General features: G+C 43.0%; 1 protein-coding gene and 3 long non-coding RNA genes across 19 annotated transcripts in view; 2 read left to right on the top strand and 2 right to left on the bottom strand.

The window, feature by feature from the left end:
- Window positions 1-19,974, top strand: part of NFIA (nuclear factor I A) — a 404,462-nt gene that overhangs the window by 84,680 nt on the left and 299,808 nt on the right. The window lies entirely within an intron of this gene.
- LOC147651760 (uncharacterized) lies at window positions 288-7,110 on the bottom strand. Its single transcript, XR_015273710.1, has 2 exons — window positions 5,427-7,110; window positions 288-5,039 (listed from the first exon to the last, which is right to left on the bottom strand). It is a non-coding gene; the product is annotated as an uncharacterized LOC147651760 (long non-coding RNA).
- On the top strand, window positions 13,800-18,145 carry LOC111932985 (uncharacterized). Its single transcript, XR_002866463.2, has 4 exons — window positions 13,800-13,890; window positions 13,971-13,995; window positions 17,917-17,980; window positions 18,079-18,145. It is a non-coding gene; the product is annotated as an uncharacterized LOC111932985 (long non-coding RNA).
- The window catches only part of LOC111932986 (uncharacterized), a 48,475-nt gene continuing 42,778 nt past the window's right edge, over window positions 14,278-19,974 (bottom strand). For all 3 annotated transcript variants that reach the window (XR_015273704.1, XR_015273706.1, XR_015273705.1), the window contains one exon: window positions 14,278-17,272. This is a non-coding gene — a long non-coding RNA (uncharacterized LOC111932986). The remainder of the gene's footprint in view (window positions 17,273-19,974) is intronic.

Below are 19,974 nucleotides of genomic sequence, written 5' to 3' on the forward strand. Positions count from 1 at the left end.
CTCACTCTGGATTGAAAGTGCTAAGAAAGTCCTGTTGTTTATGAAGAAAAAGTAATGGACAGAGTAATACACATTTAGCAGGAGTATCACTTACTTTTTTTATTGCTAATAAGTTGTACACCTCCAGCCTGTTCTGGAGGCCAGAGCATCCTCCAGAAGAGTTGCTGAAACCCAGCCTGGCCAAGGTTTTAGGGAGAAATGGCATTATGGAAAACAGGCAGAACTGTTGTTATCCTTTGTATAGTTTTTTTTTTAAAAATCTATGGACTAAAATAAAGATAAAATTCATCAGCAGCTCAATTTTATTAGTGTACACATCTTGAGGAGCAAGGATATTCTCTTTATAGAATCCAAGAATCACAGAATAATTTGGGTTGGTAGGCACCTTAAAGATCATCCCAGTTCACCCCCTGACATGGGCAGGGACACCTTCCACTATCCCAGGTTGCTCCAAGCCCTGTCCAGCCCAGCCTTGGGCACTTCCAAGGATGCAGCAGCCAAAGATTCTCGGGGCATCCTCTGCCAGAACCTCACCACCCTCACAGTAAAAAAATTCTCCTTATTTTTCCTGTATTTCTTCCTCTTGCTTTTAGCAACAAAGTAATTGTTTGTAACAGACTTCAATCCTCAAGGGCAGGAACTGCTGGAGGTTGAACATGCCACTAATCTGAGCTTTGGCACAAAATAAAACACAATCCAGGTGTAAATCTTGACAATCCAAACCCCTAGAAGGACCAGAAATGTCATATAACAAATACAGAGGGCATATCTTTAGTTTCTTCTGTTTAGTCTTCTGATTTTCTAGTCAATGTCATGATGTTTGTGGGGTCTGGTGCAGGATTTTGACATTGATGATCCCACTGTTCTCACCACAGGGTGCTGCTCAAATGGGCATTGTATTATAGGACATCTTGTACCACTGTGTAACTGGACCCCAGCTCCCTGGGAAATTTTCCATTTTTAGCTGTTCCCTCGGCGAGCTGATGACACCAGCATTTTCCTTCTGGACCAATGTCTTTCCCAATCCTTACTCTGCATCCCAGAGTAAGACTTCAAAGCTCTGGTTCCATGGTGAGGCAGGTGAAGACCTTGCTGACACTTTGCAATCAGTGAAATGTGGGTTTGGCTGCAGTAACTAATTTTGTAAAACAATGAACATAGACAGGACTCAAGTAAATGGCTGAGAAGTGAGGAATGCCGCAGTTGATATCTGCACTTTTCAGTAAATTGCTTGATATTCACCATGACAGAGTCCCATTTCTCTGGAGTGCTTTATTGCTTGTCTTTTATTGGCTTTTTGAGCTCAGATTCTGTGACTGGTATATTAATTTTATTTTTTTATTATATTTCTTCCTTTTATGTCCCGCAATTACATTAACTTAGCCTTTCCCAATCAATAATTGCTGCAAACAATTTGCCTTTCACTGCACATACAAAATCTGTAATAATAGTCTTCAAGTCTTTATAGTTTCTTTACTGGTGTTAAATTTATTATACCTTATTAGCATAGGAAAAAGGATCAGCAAATGACCTGCTGCAGTGGCAGGTGAGTAACAGACCCAGCATCCACTTCTTGGAAAAAATGTACTTTAGAATGAAAAAAAAACCTAAAACCCAAATGACTGTTTTTTCTCAAGAAATCTGCAGTGGAGCTGTAATTACCAGCATAAATTCTCTGTGGTAGCTTTTAAATCCACACAAGCTCCGTTTAAATTCATGAGCATGTTGTTGGTTCCTCAGCCCCTTTCAGTGGTGGATGAGGTCAAATGGGATTATCATGGCCTGGAAAACCAAAGGGTTTTACTGTCTCCAGTCCTGACTGGAACATGCAGAGGAAGGAGAGTGTGGTAATCTCTGTCCTGCTGCTCCCTCCCCTCTGCTCCTCTGGTCTTTAGTTAACTCCCAGAGCAGGAATAAGTGGAGGATCCCAGTGGTGCCTCCCTCATCCAGCAAAATAACAGGGAAGAGACAGAGCCCTGAGCACAGGGAATGGCCACAAGACCCTGCAGCACCAGCCAGGGAACCAGGAGCCCACGAGAGCTGGGATGAAGGCACTCCACACTTGGGGCAGCCAGCACGGTGGATCCTGCCCCATGGGCTGTGCAGGAACAGGGCAAGCCAAAGAATGCTCGGCTTCTACTCCCTGGGGGGGAAGAAAGATTGTTCATATTATTTTCTCTAGACTTCAGGCTAAATCTTACTCATTTTATTTACAGAAACTGTTTCAATCCATTGACTAGAGCAACACTACTCATATGGGTAAAGGAAAGAAGAATTTGGCCTTGTGACAACTTTAAAGTCCTAGGATTTATGTTCCTTGCATCCCTCAGATATATTTGCAAATGTTGACGCATACTCCTAGATTTTCACTCATAAAAATGCTGCTTGTGTTTTGGAGTTTCTTAGAAAAATATTTTTAAATCACTTTCCACCCTTAAGGGCCATTTGAAATTCACACTCCCAAGGCTGTAAAACAACACTCCAGGTTTGGTTTTAACAGGGAAAAGGCAGGAAGCTGGGTTTTAGTACACTGCTCTCAGAACAGTAGGTGATTCTGAAGACAGCTTTGGTGTCAGCTCTGAATATCTCATCTTGCACTGGTCCAAGCAAGACCAACATATTTCATTTTTTGTTTTGACTTTCCAACGTTTAATTTTATTAGCTGGAGGGAAAAAAAATGGACATAAACTTTTAATGGGAGTGTATGAGAACTGACATATTGGGAGCAGTTACAAATACAAGCTGTGTAATGTAAATCTAGGCACTCTTTACAAACCAGAGGCTTTGGCTGTGTGCACTTTAATGACTTCAAACATTCTTGCCTGTCAGTAAAAAATCAAACATCCTTGTCTGTCAGTATAAAACCAAACACTTTGTCTTCACTGTGATGTGTACCTGGAAAATATTTTTTACCATGACTCTTTGACTAGGGTTCAAACCCAGCACCTCCCTCTCTGAAAGCACAATCTTCAGTTAGAATTTTGTTGCTGCTGCCTTGTGCCATGGAGATCCCCACTCCAAGGTGAGTGCTCTGTCACGCAGGGCTCTGGCAGGAGCACTGCTCTGCTGCTCCAGCATGGGTCACTCTGGGAAGGGGGAGATCAGTCCACAGAATCAAAGAACCATACAATGGTTTGGGTTAGGAGGGACCTTAAATCACATCTCATTCCAATCCCCTTCCACTATCTCAGGTTGCTCCAAGCCCTGTCCAACCTGACCTTGGACCCTTTCAGGGATGGGGCAGCCACAGCTTTTCTGGGCAGCCTGTGCCAGGGCCTCACCATCCTCACAGGGCAGCATTTTCTCCTAATATCTGATCTAAACGTACTCTGTCAGTGGGAAGTCATTCCCCCTTGTCCTCCAGGCCCTTGTAAATAGTCTCTCTCCAGCTCTATTGTCAGCTCCCCCAGGTACTGGAAGGACACAATTAGTTCATCCCAAAGCCTTCTCTTCTCTGGGCTGAACAATACAAAGCTCCTGGACCCCAGCAAGCTGAGTACAGGTTTTTGAGTGAAGGGTTGAGTGAGGCAACGCTGCTTTGGGTCAAAAGTCCAAAACTCCCTACCCTTTCCAAGATTCCACTAATACCCAGATGGATTTCGTTGCTTCCGTTTACTTTTCCCAGTACTTAGGCTGACTTCTGTTGTTATAAGTAATACTAATTAAGATCACCATGATTGCAATGAAACCTGATTCTGCATGAGTGCCATATGTTCCCAGGGGATTAGGTGTGGGTGCTGCCACAGCTCCCGGGACCACAGTGCCGTGTCCTGCTCTCCACGGAGCTGCGCTGGGATCTCAGCCCCCCGACCCTCCTGTCAGCCCAGGAATGGGGGACCCTTTTGCCACATGAACACCAGGGAAGTGGATAAGCTCAATCAGGGTCAGGCTTCTCTTTCTCTTGTGACAGCTGAGGGTATTGCAAGGATGGGCAAAAGACATGCTGGTCTCAGACCTCCTGGGTAGGAAACCAGGGAAGGGCTTGAGGTGGGAAGGAGTGTCCAGCCACCAGCCTACACTGCATCTTTCAGCATGGGCTGAAGGCTTGACTTCCCCTGAGAGGATGACAGCTGGGAAAAAGAATTAATGAACTCCTGTTTCACATGCTGCCATGCCCCATGGCTCCCTCTGTCACCCTTGGAGCCCCTATGGAGCCTTGACACTTTCAACATGTAGGTACCACGAAGGACTCAAGTGATTGTTCCTGGCACCTGTGATAACACACATTGTTGCCATTTTTCAAGGTGAAGATTCTCTGGCATTTTGCATACACCTCCCAAGAGGTATCCCAGTCTTTCCAGCCAAGGAGAATCTTTCCATTCATTGTACTTTGTCCTGTAAAACTGCAATTAAGGGAGACAAAATGGTGAATATCATATTGTGCAGCTTCTGTTTTAGCCACAGCTGACAACAGGACTGGGAGAAGGGAATTGGATCCTGATTTCCTATAGGATGGAGCAGCATTGCTGTAGTCCTTCTGAGCTCAGGGATGTAATTACAAAATGGGTCTATAAACAAAAATTCACCATTATGGAGCAAATAAAACCAAAGGGTAGTTAATCCAGGGATATATAACACATCAAATTAAATCTCACTTTGCCTGCAGTAATAACAGAAATAATTCATTAAGATAAACCTCTAGATTATGCACAGCATCTGGAGATAGAATTAAGACCTTAGCTGTGAGTGCCTGTGCACGCACATTCCCTTCCTCCCCTCTCCAAAAAATGATGCCAGCATAAAAGGCAGTTTAGAGTTCACCATTGAGCTTTTCCCATCCATTTCTTTCCAGCACTTACAGAGAAAACAAATGTGATTTCAAAGGAGAGCTGTCTCTGGAAGGGTAAAAAATTCCCACATCCTTTACCCTCTGAAGGAATGTAACATGATGTAGGGGCCCCTGTGCAGAGTCAGGAGTGCTCAGAAAAATGTTGACGTGTAGCCTTGGAACTTGATCTAACTTCTTATGGAGGCAGTGTGAGTTCTTCCATGTATTTCAACAGAAGCTGAAGGAGGCCCTTCCATCCTTTCTGCTTCACCTGTTTGGTGGAAACAATACTGCTGGTGAAACTGTTTGTGGGCTGTGTGAAATGTTTGTTATCTCAATGCTGACCACAGAATGACAAGATCTGTCTAAAGAAGTTGGGTGTGCTAATAGAGCTGGAACTGAATCTGCATGCACATTCAGTCTGAAGGTACCCCAGAATCATACCAAACTGGCATTCCTGATCCTATCATGGACCAAGGAAGAGCAGTGCATTGATCTGTGGCTCACACTTAGCAATTTTCAATGAAATTTGTTGTTTTAAACAATTTTCTTCCTATATTTCTGAATAATATTAAAAATGGGAAAACTGATTTGAGGTAAAGTCAGATCACAAAGCCTAAATAAAGCTCAAGCCAAAATGGATACAAAATTCCTTTACCATTTCTGTGAACTCTTTAGGGCAGAAATTCTCTCTTCCACATTTGTTTTCATAACTCTGGTGCAAGCCCACTCTTAGTACTCTGTACCAGTTCTTACAGCTGTCAGGAATGTGCCCCTGGAAGCTCTCAAATACTTTGACTCTCCATTGAATGTTATTGCTGTTCCTGTTCTTTTTCCAGACCTTGCAGAAAAAAAACTCCTTAGGACATGCCCAGGCCACTGTAACAGAGCATAAAGAATATGCTTAACAAATCTCTGCCAGGAACAAGCCAGCTTTTGGACAGAGGCTCTCACAGGGGATTTCTCCAGGTCCAGACCAGCCCTGTTTTCATGAACCCATCAGCAAACCGTATGTTAAAAATTCTTACTGGCAGGAATTATAATGGTATAATTGGTAGAGCAGAGATAAATCAGCCCTCATCCATTCCTGAAGGCACTCTATTACATTCAGACAGTTCATTTTCTTCTGGACCTTTCTAGAAATGCCCCGACACCTTGTTTCCCATCTGTGCCCTGCAACAGCTGTTACAGCAAATGGATTTTTCTATGGCTTATAGTGAGTAATGGGGGGCTATCAATTAGTGCATGCTTGGGAGCTCCCAAGGAATAGCAGCCATCATCTAATTACATTTCTAATTAAGGTTACAGGAAGACTAAGACCAGTAAAGAATAAATGTGTGGACTTGCAGCAAAATATGTATTTGGAGAATACCATCAGGGCTGTCCAAAATGTGTTAGAGAGCACAAGACAAATTGAGGCGGTCTGAAGGCCTCAATGAAAGATGAGCATACACAAAGGAACTGACAGTAAAGCCCTGGGAAAGGACAGCGACGTGCTGGAGATGCAGGCACGAATCCAAAACAGAGAAAAGGCCCAGCAATGGGTGCCTGAGAGAGCAGACCAAGAAGACAGGATCAGAGGGAGTGGGAAAGCCATAACAAAAGCCAAGGCTGGGAACTGCCAGGTCACACTATCTGCTGCAGCAGGGCTTTAAAATCACCGGTCACTGGGAACAGGGACTAGCAACTAACTCAAAAGCAAGACACGATGGAATGCACTTAAATCAATTTTTTTACCTCTCCAGAAGAGAGTCCTCTGAAAAATCTGGTGGCAAATGTAATAGGATTCTAGTCTCCAGGGAAAAAAGAAACTTGGTGAGGTCCACTGCTCTGGAAGGTTCCTGCCAGTCTAAATCACTGCAAAGCTGGATGTTAACAACAGTCTCCACATTAACTCAGAAGTAAAATCCAATCTTTACAATAAGGCTGGAGCTTGTAGTTTAAACAGAGAAACTCTTACAGAAGTTGAGTTCAGACTTTGATTTTAGGTATGACCCTGCTGGCTTCCAGGTGTGGAATAAGAACCGCCCCCAGCACTCAAAATCCAGACTTGCAGAGTCTAATGCAAGCAGACACATATCATATCACTTGAGCTTGGAAAACAAGTGAGAAACTGCTCAACAGGCTTCTCACTCAGAACCCTGTTAGTTTTTTACTGCATCTAGAACAGAAAAAAATCTACATAACCAGATTTTTTCAGTGTTATTTTTTGTTTCCTCTTCGGTTTTTTGAGTAAATTCATCAAGTGGGAAAAGCAATTAAAAAAAGCAGGGTCTTGCTTGATACATGGGCTTGACACATTCTGAGTGTCAGCAAGAGGCAGTAAACAAGTAAACAGGGACAGAGGAAATCTCCAAATCTTTGGAAAAGCAGGAAGGTGTGTTAGTTGTGTCACTTGGAAGGTGAAATGAGGAAAGATCAGATGGGCTCTTTGCTTTTCTGCTTCCCAGCTGGAGAGGGCCAGGCTTTGCTGTACTGCATTGCCTTCCATGTCCTCCAGCAGGTCCATTTATCCTTTTGTACTCTGCCCATGGAGCATGTCCTATGGACTGCTGGTGGAAGGTACCCTGCCCATTCAGGGGGGCTGGAACTGGATGACATTTAAGGTCACACCCAACCCAAACCAGCCAATGACTCTGACCATCACTGGGCAGCAGGCCCACAGGAATGAGAAAGGCAACCTCTACATGCAGGTTTCACTCCCAAACCCAGAATCAGGAACTATTGATTTGCCTCTTCTCTCATAGAGACCTTATAGCATTTGAGATACTCCTGCATCCCAGCTCTGGACTGAATTTAAGAAAAGGGACTTGTTCATTGCCTTCTGCAAACTAATACTCCTTCCTCTTTTTCTTCCCCCCCCCCCCCCCCCCATTTTCCTATGTGTGCTGATGCATTCAAATACCAGATTATTCCTCAAGCATTCCTGATGTGTTTATTTGTCCATTCCTATAATTGACTTGTGTCTCTCAGGCTGTTCTGACCATTCCTTTCCATGTGATCATTCCCTCCATGGTGATGCCAGCGCCAGGGTAGGGGCATTTAAGCCCCTTGCCCTCTGCAAGGTAACTGAGCTCCCACACTGAGCAGTGACACTTGGAGTTTTGAAACTATCACTTGCTTAATAACTCTACATCCGTCATTCTTGGATGAAATCCATGGCAAACAGAATGTGAGAAAGTGAAAACTAATGAGCGTCTTCAAGAAAGGATAGGGAGCTTCTGTTATTTCATTTAGTCCTAAGAGTTTAACTTCTGCCACCTCCATCACATTTCCAAATGGTAACTAAAGGTTGTTACTTTTTCAAGTTGTGCTGTGTAGCACATTTCATCAATTAAAATGCACCCTCAATGTAAAATCACAACAGGGCCAGCCTGGCATGAAGGATGCTATCATGTCATGTTTTTTTTCTGCTTTTAAAGGATACTTTTGTCTCAAATTGCTGAGATCTTTATAGAGCAGATTTAAATTAAAGAAAACACAGATTTAAATATAACCATGGAAAGAATACAACATGCCTTCATCTTGGAGTACTATGCAATTTACACTCTGAGTGGAGCGAACTCTGCTTTGTGTGCTCTCGTTTCATGCTGTTTCTAATGGTGATTATTAACTGGCTTTGTACTGAAAGGACATAAATATCTCCTTTATTATGTGGGGTGTTATGCAATGACCTCATGTGGGTCTGAAGCTTCCATAGCAGTGTTATCAGATTGCACTTTCCAGGCAGTTGAGGAGGTTTGGATGAAAGACTCAGCACTGCACAGCAGTTAGAGGAGGAGGGTGAGGATTAGAGTGCCTAGGGTCTGCTCTCAGATCTGTGCAAGCTCCTACAGCACCTCTAGCACAGCCTCTGCTCTACTGCCCAAGGTACTGGCTGCTTCCCACCCTCTTCCACATACCTGGGATTAATAATGTTTGGGGGCAAATGTTTTGTGCAGTGCATTAGTGTTTACACCCATTGTCTGGTGTCCTGGCTGCACCTGCACAGCTGCTCCTCCAGTTCTGCACTGCTACACCTGAGGCAGCTCAGCAAACCTGAACCACCTTCTGTCCTCTGTCTTCCTTGGTTCTGTTTCACCTGCTGGGTTTGTGTTCATGAGAACACATGATGTGTGAGTTCCTAAAGCTACCAAAACTTAATCAGGTGACAAGAATTCACATTGCAAGGGTTCCAGTTCAGCCATTTTTACCAGTGGACTGAAATGAAAACCAAAGTCTTTTCCCTGTTACAAGACAGAAACTGGTCTCTATGCAGGTCTTTGTTAATTAGACGATGCCTAAAAATCCCAAATTGAACAGAAATTAAGTCAAGCACCTTGCTTCATGCACAACCAGCATTCCATGTTTTCTCTTTCATTTGTTCAGGCTGAGCTTTGCACATTTTTGCTGCAGTTGATATCAGGAAACAATCTCCTATAAAAGTCTGTACCTAATGAAAATGATAAACATCCCCTGGCAGAGAAGGCAGGTGTGTTACTGGCTACTCAAATTAGACTAGTTTGAGTCAGGCATCAGGAGACATTTAGGCAACCCCTTCCTCTTCCCAAGGGTACATCTTCAATCAATCCTGCTATGGCACAGTCTCAGCTATCTGATCCCTAAGTGACATTAGGACCAAGGACACTGATGGAAAAGACTTGTCCCATTATCCAAAGTGAATCTTCCCTGTGCTGGAGCAGAAATGCAGAGCTGAAATGATCTTCAAACCCCACAACATTCACAGCTCTGAGTTATCTTAGCAGTGTGCTGCAACCAAACTGAATAATGATCTGTGCTTTTGTTTAAAGTTAACATTTAATTTGTTTTCTTTTACATCAGACAAAACTTGGATACACTGAAGATTTCAGCTGCAGTGATCAATAGGAGAGGTGGGTCAGCCAGGTAAATAAATGTAAGCCTTGCTGATCTACATGGTAATTGTCATATAGCTGATCTGCACTAGCTTATGCTAGCTAAGAATATGTATGGCCTTTCATTTCTATTTTAGTAAAGTTCAGGAAAGTTTCAGGTAGTAATTTTTGTGCTGAGCTTCACCTTCTCTATGAGTGAAGACTGATCTTCCACAGAAACCTGAAGCTGTTCCAAAGCTGATTTACACAAAAAGTGCATTGATTTTGCTAGAGGAATAATTTTGTATGACCTCAAAGTCCCTGAATTTCCCAAGTGTGGATGGAGTAAATACAGAACTCGATCTCTTCTGAGTCTATCAGCAATGCCTGGAATAATTTGTATTCACAACAGTCTTCCAGGCTGAATGCACGACCAGGATTTAGGTCTGATGGAACGAGGTGGGGACAAAAGTAGGTCAGGCTTGGAATCCTGCTTTACCAGCCTGCACGCTTCAGGACGAGTGCAGATCCCCAATGTCTGCAGGGCTAGTGATGATTCCCATCTGAATCACTACTTTAGATTCCAACCGCAAAATGATGCACTGGCTCTATTTTCACAAGTCTGCTCAAGTGCTCATGAAATAGATTTTTGGTTTTATCTGTGTGTCCTTCTTACTGCAAATACTGTGCGCTCAGAAAGAGAAAGAGCAATTTTTTCTATTGATGGAGCGAGTGAACAGCCATTCATTTACAGAGTATCTGTGTGTTCTGTACAATTCAAATGCTGCCTATTCAGCCAGTCAGATATCTTTGTTCTATGTCCAAGTAGGCATTTATTCATCACTACATCACCCTGCCATTCAAAGGCTCAGATGTTTAAAGATATATATAGGCGATATTTGGCTGGCACTGGCATCCCTGAATGGCTTGGACAGCCAAGTCCCATCGGACGTCTAAGTCCTCTTGTTAAAGGCAAACAGAAACTCAAGCTCTCAGGGCTGACTTTCAGGCACCTACATCACTTGGATGGTATCTCTGAGATGTTTAAAGGATCTGTTTTCTGAGACTGTAATAAGCACATGTAACATGGACAGATGTATGCATATCATGGGATGGGCATATCCAGTGACCTGTCCTGCATCCTGAAATTCACTGATATAAAACCAGAATACTTAATTCTCGCATAGAAGTTGACTGAGAAGCCACAGCTGGTGTGCTGCAGATCATGCTTATTAAACACATAATCATTTCAGTCTTACCTGGTGCTTCCCCATCTGTCTGCATCTTCTCTGTATCTCATCTCCCACTCAGACAGGAGCTCCTTGGGATGGGGAATGTCTTTTCACTGAGTTTATACAGATCCACGTACCACCCAGCTCCGAACCGGCTCTCAGGCTGAGAGGATGGCACTCACTAAGGAAACTTCCCATGTTGTAGAAGGGGATTATTTTCAACACCTCCATATGATGGGTTTACTTGGAGAGTTACTTGGACCAGAGCTTTTGATCTCCTAGTCTGACTTCCTGTATACCACAGATTGTAGACATTCATCCTTTTATTCCCAATGGGAGTAGAGTGATGTATGTTTGACTGGAGGTTAACTCCTGGAAAGGCATCCAGCCTTGTTGGGGTGAGATCAAAGGGAAAAAAATTAGGTGTTCTTGTCCCTGCAATAGTTTGTCCCTTTTCATTTACCACAGCTGAAAGTCTTGAGCCTGTTCCCAGTTCTGGTGAATTCTTATGGATGTGCTTGTCTCAGCTGGAAAGTTGTATCTTAGAGAGATTGAATAATAAGAGTAGCAGTAATGAAAAAGCACCTCGCAACTATTTACATGACATTTGCATCCAGTGAGGCAGCGTTCCAAGTGTCACAGGTGTTGATATCAAATTGAGAGTGTCTCAGGCTCTCTTGGCAATAATAAAAAAGCTGTCAGTCTTCTTCCTTCACAAACATCTACAGTCACCTCTACAAAACCACAAGTTTCCTTTGCTTTTACTTTGGTTTCCAAATAAAAAGAGATCACAACCTTACCTAGTTCTGCAAGCTGTGCAACACCTCTCCAGGAATAACTAGGTATCCCATAGTGCAACTTCCCATTTTAACTTGGGGCTAAGTTGTCCCTTATTGTTACCTGAGTTTGTTCAGCGCTCTAGAGGAGCTCCCTTCTCATGCAGCACCTTTAGAGATCACAGTGCCAGCTGAGCAGGCTAGCACCAAGATCTCTTGTCCTTCTAGTCCCTTCTTCCCTCCCCAAGGCTGGTTTTGCCCATGGAAGGTGCAGGAGCACAGACACACACAGCACCATGTTCCATCTCCAACTAGTGCGTGTGTGGCTTTTTGGAACCAGCTCAACATATGTGAAGGAGAGTTTAACCAGAAAAGGAAATATAAGCAAAGTGGTTGCATCCTTTTGCAATCAAGTATTTTCAAGGCTGGCCGTCATGTGCTTAATGAGCAGACTTTTTCCAGTTACCAATGAATAGTTTTATTTTACGTAATTGCAACCATTTCAGCATGGCAATTAAGATAGAATGTTACCTTTGGGATGGGATCAATTAAAGGCTTGAAAATTGAATTTGGGATCATGATTAGTCTCTTATACATTGCTTTAGTATTCTAAAATATATAATTGTATCATTCAACCCTTTTTCATACATATAGTAAATATAACCTTTCAGGGTTTCTTTTTAAGCAGAAACAGATTTTTAGAGGCCTACTGGTAACTAAAACCATAGAAAAATAGGGAAAAGGGCTTCCCCTATTTGATTAGAGGAGATTTTAAACTTATCATACATGAAAATGTTGAATTTAGTGTAATTGGTTGTTGGATTTCTTCAGAATTGAAATCATTATGTGATGGCCACATTCCAGGACATCTTTATTTTATTCTCTCTTTTTTTCTGGGTTTTTTTTTTCCCCCTAAGTTACAATTCAAACCAATGTGGAACACACTGTAATGTTGTAGTTGGTCATGTAATGTCACCAAAGCTGACTTCAGAATACAGACAAAGGACTTCACGTACCTCAGTGCTCCACCGGTGGAAAATTGATAGCAGCACAAGATATGCTATTACAGGCTTTTTGTTCTACCTCCAAACTTGTGCTGACTAAAGTGCTTTTGTGCCTGAATGGGGGGAAAAATCTGTCTAAAAAAGGCTGGAAGCTTAAAACAAATGCGGCACGGAGGGCATAGATTCTTAAGCAGGACGGTGTGAATTTAGCTGGAGCTCACTACATGACAACCCAAGTGCTTTATTTTTGTCAATTACTATTTCCTGAAAGGACATGAATCACAGGGAAAATGATCAAGCTGCAAAAAATAAAATTCTCTCCAACACCGAAAAAAGTAAAATGAAATAGAAGAATTAAGCAGTGTTTCCTAACTCTTGTCAGTCCAGAGTGGAGTTATTGCCAGGTTTGTACACACCACAATCTATTCAAGCATTACTGAGAGATAGGAGGCAGAGATGCACTTTGAATGCCAATTAAGTGTGCACTTTCTTCCAAAGCAGCTTGAAAAAGTCAGCGTGACCATGGATATACGCCCCCTTCCTCCACCCTCCTTCTGAACATAAATAAATCAGCCAAATAGCACCAGTGCCGCTGCCCCCACACCCAAACTGGAGAGAAAAGGCCAAAATAAACATTGTTAATCGTGAACATTTCACCTCATCTTCTGTAGAGATATTGGTGGGGTGTCTCAGGGACCAGACAGTGAATAGCAAAAGGCTTTTGCCCCACTGCATGTGTTTCGGGTGACTTTGCAGATCCCTGGAGAGTGGAGCTGCCCTTGGAGAGCCATGATGGCCATAATCCTTCCTTTACTACAAACAATGCCTTTTTGGAATTTAGGGAATGAAATTGGGGGCCGTTTCTGTTCCCATCTCAAGGCACTTACAGGCAGGCAACCCTGAGGAACTGGCCCTTCCTTGCAAGACCAGGTGCAGGATTGTGACACCTCTACATTGCCTGTTCTGCTCCACAGAGCATTTTCTCCTCTTCCTGGCTCTCTGTGATGTCACACACACATTTCCCTTTCCATTTCAAATGAAATGTGTTCCCTCTCCATTCATTTCCCTCTAGCCCTGGGCAGAATGCACTCTGTGTCCCTGTGCAGTACACAACCCCAGCACTGCCTGAAAAAGCAAATCCCTTTTTTCCTTACACACAAGGCTGGGTTCTCCCTCTGACCTGCCAGGGCTTGGCTTTGAATTTTCATGTGAATCACAAGGTACAAGGTTAGCTGGTTCCAGACAAGGTCACTTCCATGCACGGCAGCAGCAGTGGGAGTGAGTAACCTCCTATCCATCCACAGCTCTTGCTTCTATTTATCCATAGTTTTATTGAAGAATTCTTCTCCTCCACACAGACAAATCGAGCTGACATCCTGAGAGGTAACTAAATAGCAGTTACAAAACAAATGGACCAATAGCCTATTTAGCCTAGCCAGTGTGATCAGAATATATCCTTCAAAATAAAACACCAGTGGATGGGGTATGGGAGTCCTCCAGATGGCCGAGTGGATAGCTTTCTAGGGTCAGCATGAATATTTAAACAGCATTTTCTACAGTGCAAGCATTAAAGGCACAAAGTTGGAGTTGCTCGTGGTATCCATGGAACCCAGATTGTGAGCAAGGATACCACTTTACCAAAGAAAAAAGGCAAAACAGTCAGGCTTTTTGATGTATATAGGAAATACATTTATTTATTTATTTATTTATTTATTTATTTCTGTGTTTTAATCATGCAGGTTTTTCAGTGATGGGGTTTTTTCACGCTGGCTTTGTGCTGGCTGACAACAGCACCAGAGACTTGCCATGTTTGGAATCAGTGTTGGGGAGACATCAGTGGTAGCAAAGTGTTAAAATCAGATTACAGATGGTTACAGTGGTTTCAAGGAATGGCAGTTCCTTCCGGAGAGGCTGGGCCAGGCTGTGCTGGAGCTTTTGCAGACTCCTAGTTGAATTTAGCTGACCCTGCTTAGCAGAGGCACACAGAACCCAGGGACAACACCTTGTGCAAAACAAAGCATTTCCCAGGCTGTTTCATGCCATGCCAAGTGCTCACTCTTTCCCCAGAAAGATGCATGTGCAGGAGCGCCACTGAAGCTGGGAGCCCATATTTATTCCCTTGACTTTTTACTCTTCTTTCCCAAACAAGAAGTGGTTTTCACTTACAAGCTCCATTTCTTTCCTGCCAGGATGCCACTCCTGCATCCCCTAGATTCTTGACCTTGTACCCCCACTGTCAACAACCCTTTCACCAGCAAGCACATGCTTGCTGTCACCCAAAGAAGCCCCTTCTGAAAATGATCCTGCTTCCAATAATCCCTCCCTTTAAAGAAAAATACAAAGAGAGATGAGTTAATGCTACCACGAATTCAATAACCACACCATTGTCCAAAAATTATACTGCCATGGCTTACAGCTTCTGGGATGAAATTATCTAAGGGTTCACAAACGACTCCTAAAAAATCCATGAAGAGCCACCAGTAAAGCAAACCTACTCTTCATGGCTTTAAATTCCCTGTGCATGGATCCTCACCTCCAATGGAGCTTAACAAAGTGAGGAAAGACAAATCCATTTTCCAGCTCTGTTCGAGGTTTCATGCAGAATTATTACATAAATACACAGCATCATTCTAAAGGCCTTCAAAACCGGTCTGGGTTTGTTGGTATTCACCTCTATTTTGTAATGGGATCATGCCCATGCTCAGCCTTGTTCCCAGTACAGATCAGAATTTTGGAAGTGTAAGCTATAGATTAGTGTGGTTGCTCTGTATCACCTTGTTGATGTTAGTCTTGGAGCCAATTGTTTTGAACAATGTGATTTCAACTTTATTAAAAATTAGGTGACTGGACTGAGATAAAGGGATCTGTGATACAGGTTTTCTCAGCACATAGCACTATATACAAAAAAAAATTAAAAAAAAATAAAAATTATTATTTAACAATGATCAGTACAATCTACATGTTGTTCCTTTGATCTTCCAAATAATGTTTTGCTAAACAGACCTCTTGTGATTTCTTTTTTTTTCCCATCTGTTTTGCTGAGCCCCACAATGAGTACAGTACCCAGAGTGTTTTCCACTGGGAGGTTTATTCCAGATCTTAGTACCCAGGGTTACTGCAAGGTAACCAGGAAAGAAATATTTCTTTCTTCCTTTCCTACCTTCTTTCTCCTCATAACTGTATCAAAGACATGACAAATACAATGAATTTAAAGGGATTTTTTTAGCCTGTCTCAGAAAGCTGCCTTTAAAAAAGTCAAGCCTGCTGTACAAGCACATCTGGTGTATAGCTGCACATGTACCTGTCCTCTCAGACATTTAGCACGTGGTGATACCTCTCTGATACACAGCTTTCTTCAGGATGCTGTGATGAGGCAGGGGATTGCACAGGTTCATCCTGGGTTGTACCAGTTCAGCCCAGGGCACCAGGCAGGGAGGGGGCACAGACCCCTGCTCAGACACCACACTTTAAGTAAAAGACTTTCTTCCTTCTCCTGAGATCCTACTCCTACTTATTTCAACTCTGTCCTTTGCCAAGGAGAAAGGAAGCCAGCAGGATTTGCTTTCAAAACTCCATCCTTTCCCTGATCCCGTACTGCCCAGCTGCAGTCCCAGGACATTTCCTTTGGCTGGGGGCTAGGCAAACAGTTCTCTCCTCAACCAACAGACATCCCTCTGCTTCCTGAGCCAGCCTTGGGTGCTACTCTGTGATTGGGACCATCTCTCCTGTTCCAGACACCAGTGAGCTACATCTGGGTTGGATTTAAATCTTCCTCTGGGCCAAAATCTTTCCTGACTTTGTTATTTGAAATAACTGTTTCCATCCCAGACTCCTGCCCATCTTCCCCTTCTGTCCATGACAGAAAATAAAAACAGAAATAGCACTAAAACACAATCTCTAAAACTTGTCAAAGAGAGAATTAACACATTTTAGTTGGTAAATATGATTACTTGTGGGAATTGTGCCTTTGAAACCAAATCAGCAGGAGGAAGGGGCTGAGTTCTGCCTGCTGCTCAGCTGATGAGTGCCTAAGTCAGGTTGCCAGTGACCCCCTTTGGAATCTGTGGCAAAAAACCAGGCCCATAAAGAAAACAAAATTGCATTCAGGATGGGCATATCCTCTCCACTGGTTGGTAAAGGATATTATCAAAATCCTTGGGTAGGTGTCTTGTTTAAGTATCTATTCTTAGGTAGGATGACTGAAGCCAAGCCAAAAGCCTTGCAGTGCATGATACCAGGCCGGATACAGGGATGAAACAGGCTGGAGTTATCCACTGAAACTTGATTTCCAAACCAGCTGTACTGCAAGCTTTGTTTCCTCACATGGGGTGGTATCACCGGTCACAGATCAATACTGGTGCTAAACAAAGTCGTGTTGAATTTCTGAGGCAGTGCCGTGTCTGGCGTAGCTTCCTTGCTGCTCACAACACCGGGGCCAGAAGTGTGGTGGCAAGACTTCTGTTCCAAGCAGGAAAAATGGGGAGGTGATGAAATGAGGATCTGCCCAAGGCTCTGGAAAACTGGAGACAGATGATGGTGCACTGTATTAGGCAGGCACTGGCTGATGAGCAAGAGCAAGCAGTGATGGATTCCAGCAGCAGGGACATTTGCTGCCCAGATTGCAGGAGTAAATGGTTGGAATCTTTATACACCAGAGTCCCTACAAAAATAACATGCAAGAAATGTTTTGGAGTGGCTACTTTCAATAAGCTGAAGGGAGCAGTTGCCCTCTTGCAAATAAGGCACCTCCTGACCTACTTCTTAATAGGAGCTGAAATCAAAGACCCTTTATGCTGCTGAAAGTCTGAAACTGGGAAGCCATTCCAGCAAGGAAGAAGTCCTGAGGCACTTCTCCTTGTCCCTTATATGTTGTTCTTTCTAGCCTTTGGCTACTCATGGAAAGAAATGCCTTTTACTTAAACATAGTTTGACTAATTAATCTATTCCATCTGTTCTTTCCTCCCAAAAATGTAACCATGACACTGAAGTTTCCGAAACAGATTTGGTTCTCATATTGATAAACAGGTCACAGAAAAACAGGAGTGCGGTGAAAGGGATGAAGGGAAATGTTGGGGTTTTAGCTTTTATTTCATCCTGACCAGCTTCTGATGCTTTTATGCAGATGGTGATTTATACAGGTGCTGTGTACGTGCGGGCAGTCAACAAACACACTGAGATTGTTCATGCAACCAGATCAGGAAAGCCCATCAGTGCTGGCAGAAAAGGCTCCAAAAATGCAGTGTGTTAAAATGGAGGGGTTGGACAAATTTCAAAAGAATTAAGTCATTCCTTTGGATTTTTCAGGTGATTTTCCTCTTGAAACAAGTACCCAGAATCTGGTGTCATCCACAGAGACTAGTAAATAGAGGTATAGTTTGATCATTTTCTTAAAACATTAAAAAAAGAGCCAGGTGGGTTAATTTTTAACAGTTCCAAGTGCACCTGAGCTGCTTTGACACTCCCCAGTTCACACTGCTGCAGAGCTGAGAGCAGCCTTGTGCCATGTGCAAGTTTGCTTCTAACAAGTTAGCCCTGCTCGTGGAGATCAAACGCCCTTTATCTGAACCGACAGCAGGTAACTGATCAAATATTACTGAGTTTGCCTTTAAAATTTAACCTGCAAGACTTACACTGCATCCTGTCGGATTTTATGTTTCGTGACACAGTGTGCCAGAACCAGGCAGTACAGCACAGCATAATACAACGTGACAGCTAAATCCAAAGGAAAAGACAGTTCTCCTACAACAATTAACCACTCTGGATACTTGGAGTGCTCTGGAGTTACAGCAGCAATCAAGGAGTCCCCATAGCAGGCCTGTCAGCTGCAGCGATGCCCATCTTTTTTGAAGGCTCAAAGCCATGCTGCTGGTGCTGGTTTCCTGAACTTTGTTTGGTTTGGGATAAAAAAAAACTTTGAATGGGTTTGGGGTTTTTTTGCTTGTTTAAATGTTCTGTTTAGTTTCTTTTCTTGGCAATAGATTGACCATGTTACTGCTCCATTGCAAAAGTATAGTATTATTATTTCCAAACTTGAAGAGAAAATAGTAAAAAATACATTCTCTAATGAGATAAGTGCAGTCAGTCCAGACTGTATGTAATTTGGATAACCTTGACAACTAACACAATAAACAGTGCCATGATTTTAAGTGGGGATGAGCTAGCATGTTACAATCTCCCTGCCAAATCTAATACAGGCGCCAAGCCTTCCAGGTGTTTCATTGTGTTATCACACAGAACTAACATAATTTTTTCTTTCAGTTCTGAAGAGGTGGTCCAAAATGTTTAAACTACAGTAGTTGCAACATGTCAAAGAGGGAATTTATTATCTCAGCCCCAATAGGTCTTAATAAGCCTTACACAACTGTTTAGGCATTTATTCTATTAACGGCTGTTCATTCCAGTGGCTTCACCTGAATATTCATGATCTTACTATTCCCAGTGCTTCAGTGTAGCAGCTGTTTGAAATCCACAGCAAATGTTCAAGAGAGTTCCACAAATATAAACACCCTCACAGCTGAATGTTTGGGGCCTGTGCATCGCAGAGGAGAGACATGAAACATTTATGTGGAGTGATTTTTGGAGGACGGCATTTACAAAGCTTAAATAGTCCTCGCACATTTGGGAGCACTTCAGTGTGATTGGGACATTACCATGGAGGACAAAGAGTCTGGAAGAGCCCACATCCCACAACGTTACGCTTGCCTCTGTGCAATAATTCAGCGTAACGGAGGATTCCTGCTAAATTCCAGATTCAGAATCAAACCTAGGCAACTGGAATCGATGGTGGGGTGTTCTGGGTTTTTTTTCCTTGCCTCGTCAACATGGGATTGAATAAGGATGGGAATAAGGGAGAGAACATGAAAGTAAAAAAAAGCAAAGTGTTCAATTAAATTAAACTAATCAAAGAAGGAAACAGGTCATTATAAATAAATCCTAAAAATATTTAAATCACCTCATTTGTGTAGGAACTGAGTGTCTAGCTCAGGTCTCTACCTATGTAAACCATTTGCCTCGTATTAAGTAGAAAACAAGTTATGATGGAGTCTAACCAGATAAGACACTTTAATTAGCAGGCACATGGAGGACATAAAGAATTCAAGCTCTCTCAGAGGAGTGGGGATGGGAAGAGAGTGCTCTACCTGTGGTTCCATCTGTTCTGCCACTGCCTGTGTCTCTGGCATGTAGAAATTGTCACGGGTGCAGGATTATTTAGGAACAATTTTTTGCTTGTGAGGATGGTGAGGCCCTGGCACAGATTGCCCAGTTAAGCTGTGGCTGCCCCATCCCTGGAAATGTCCAAGGCCAGGCTGGACAGGGCTTGGAGCAACCTGGGAAGTGAAGGGTGTCCCTGCCTACGGCAGG

The sequence above is a fragment of the Cyanistes caeruleus genome, chromosome 9 (assembly GCF_971803275.1).
Source record: "Cyanistes caeruleus chromosome 9, bCyaCae1.hap1.1, whole genome shotgun sequence".
Taxonomy (NCBI): domain Eukaryota; kingdom Metazoa; phylum Chordata; class Aves; order Passeriformes; family Paridae; genus Cyanistes; species Cyanistes caeruleus.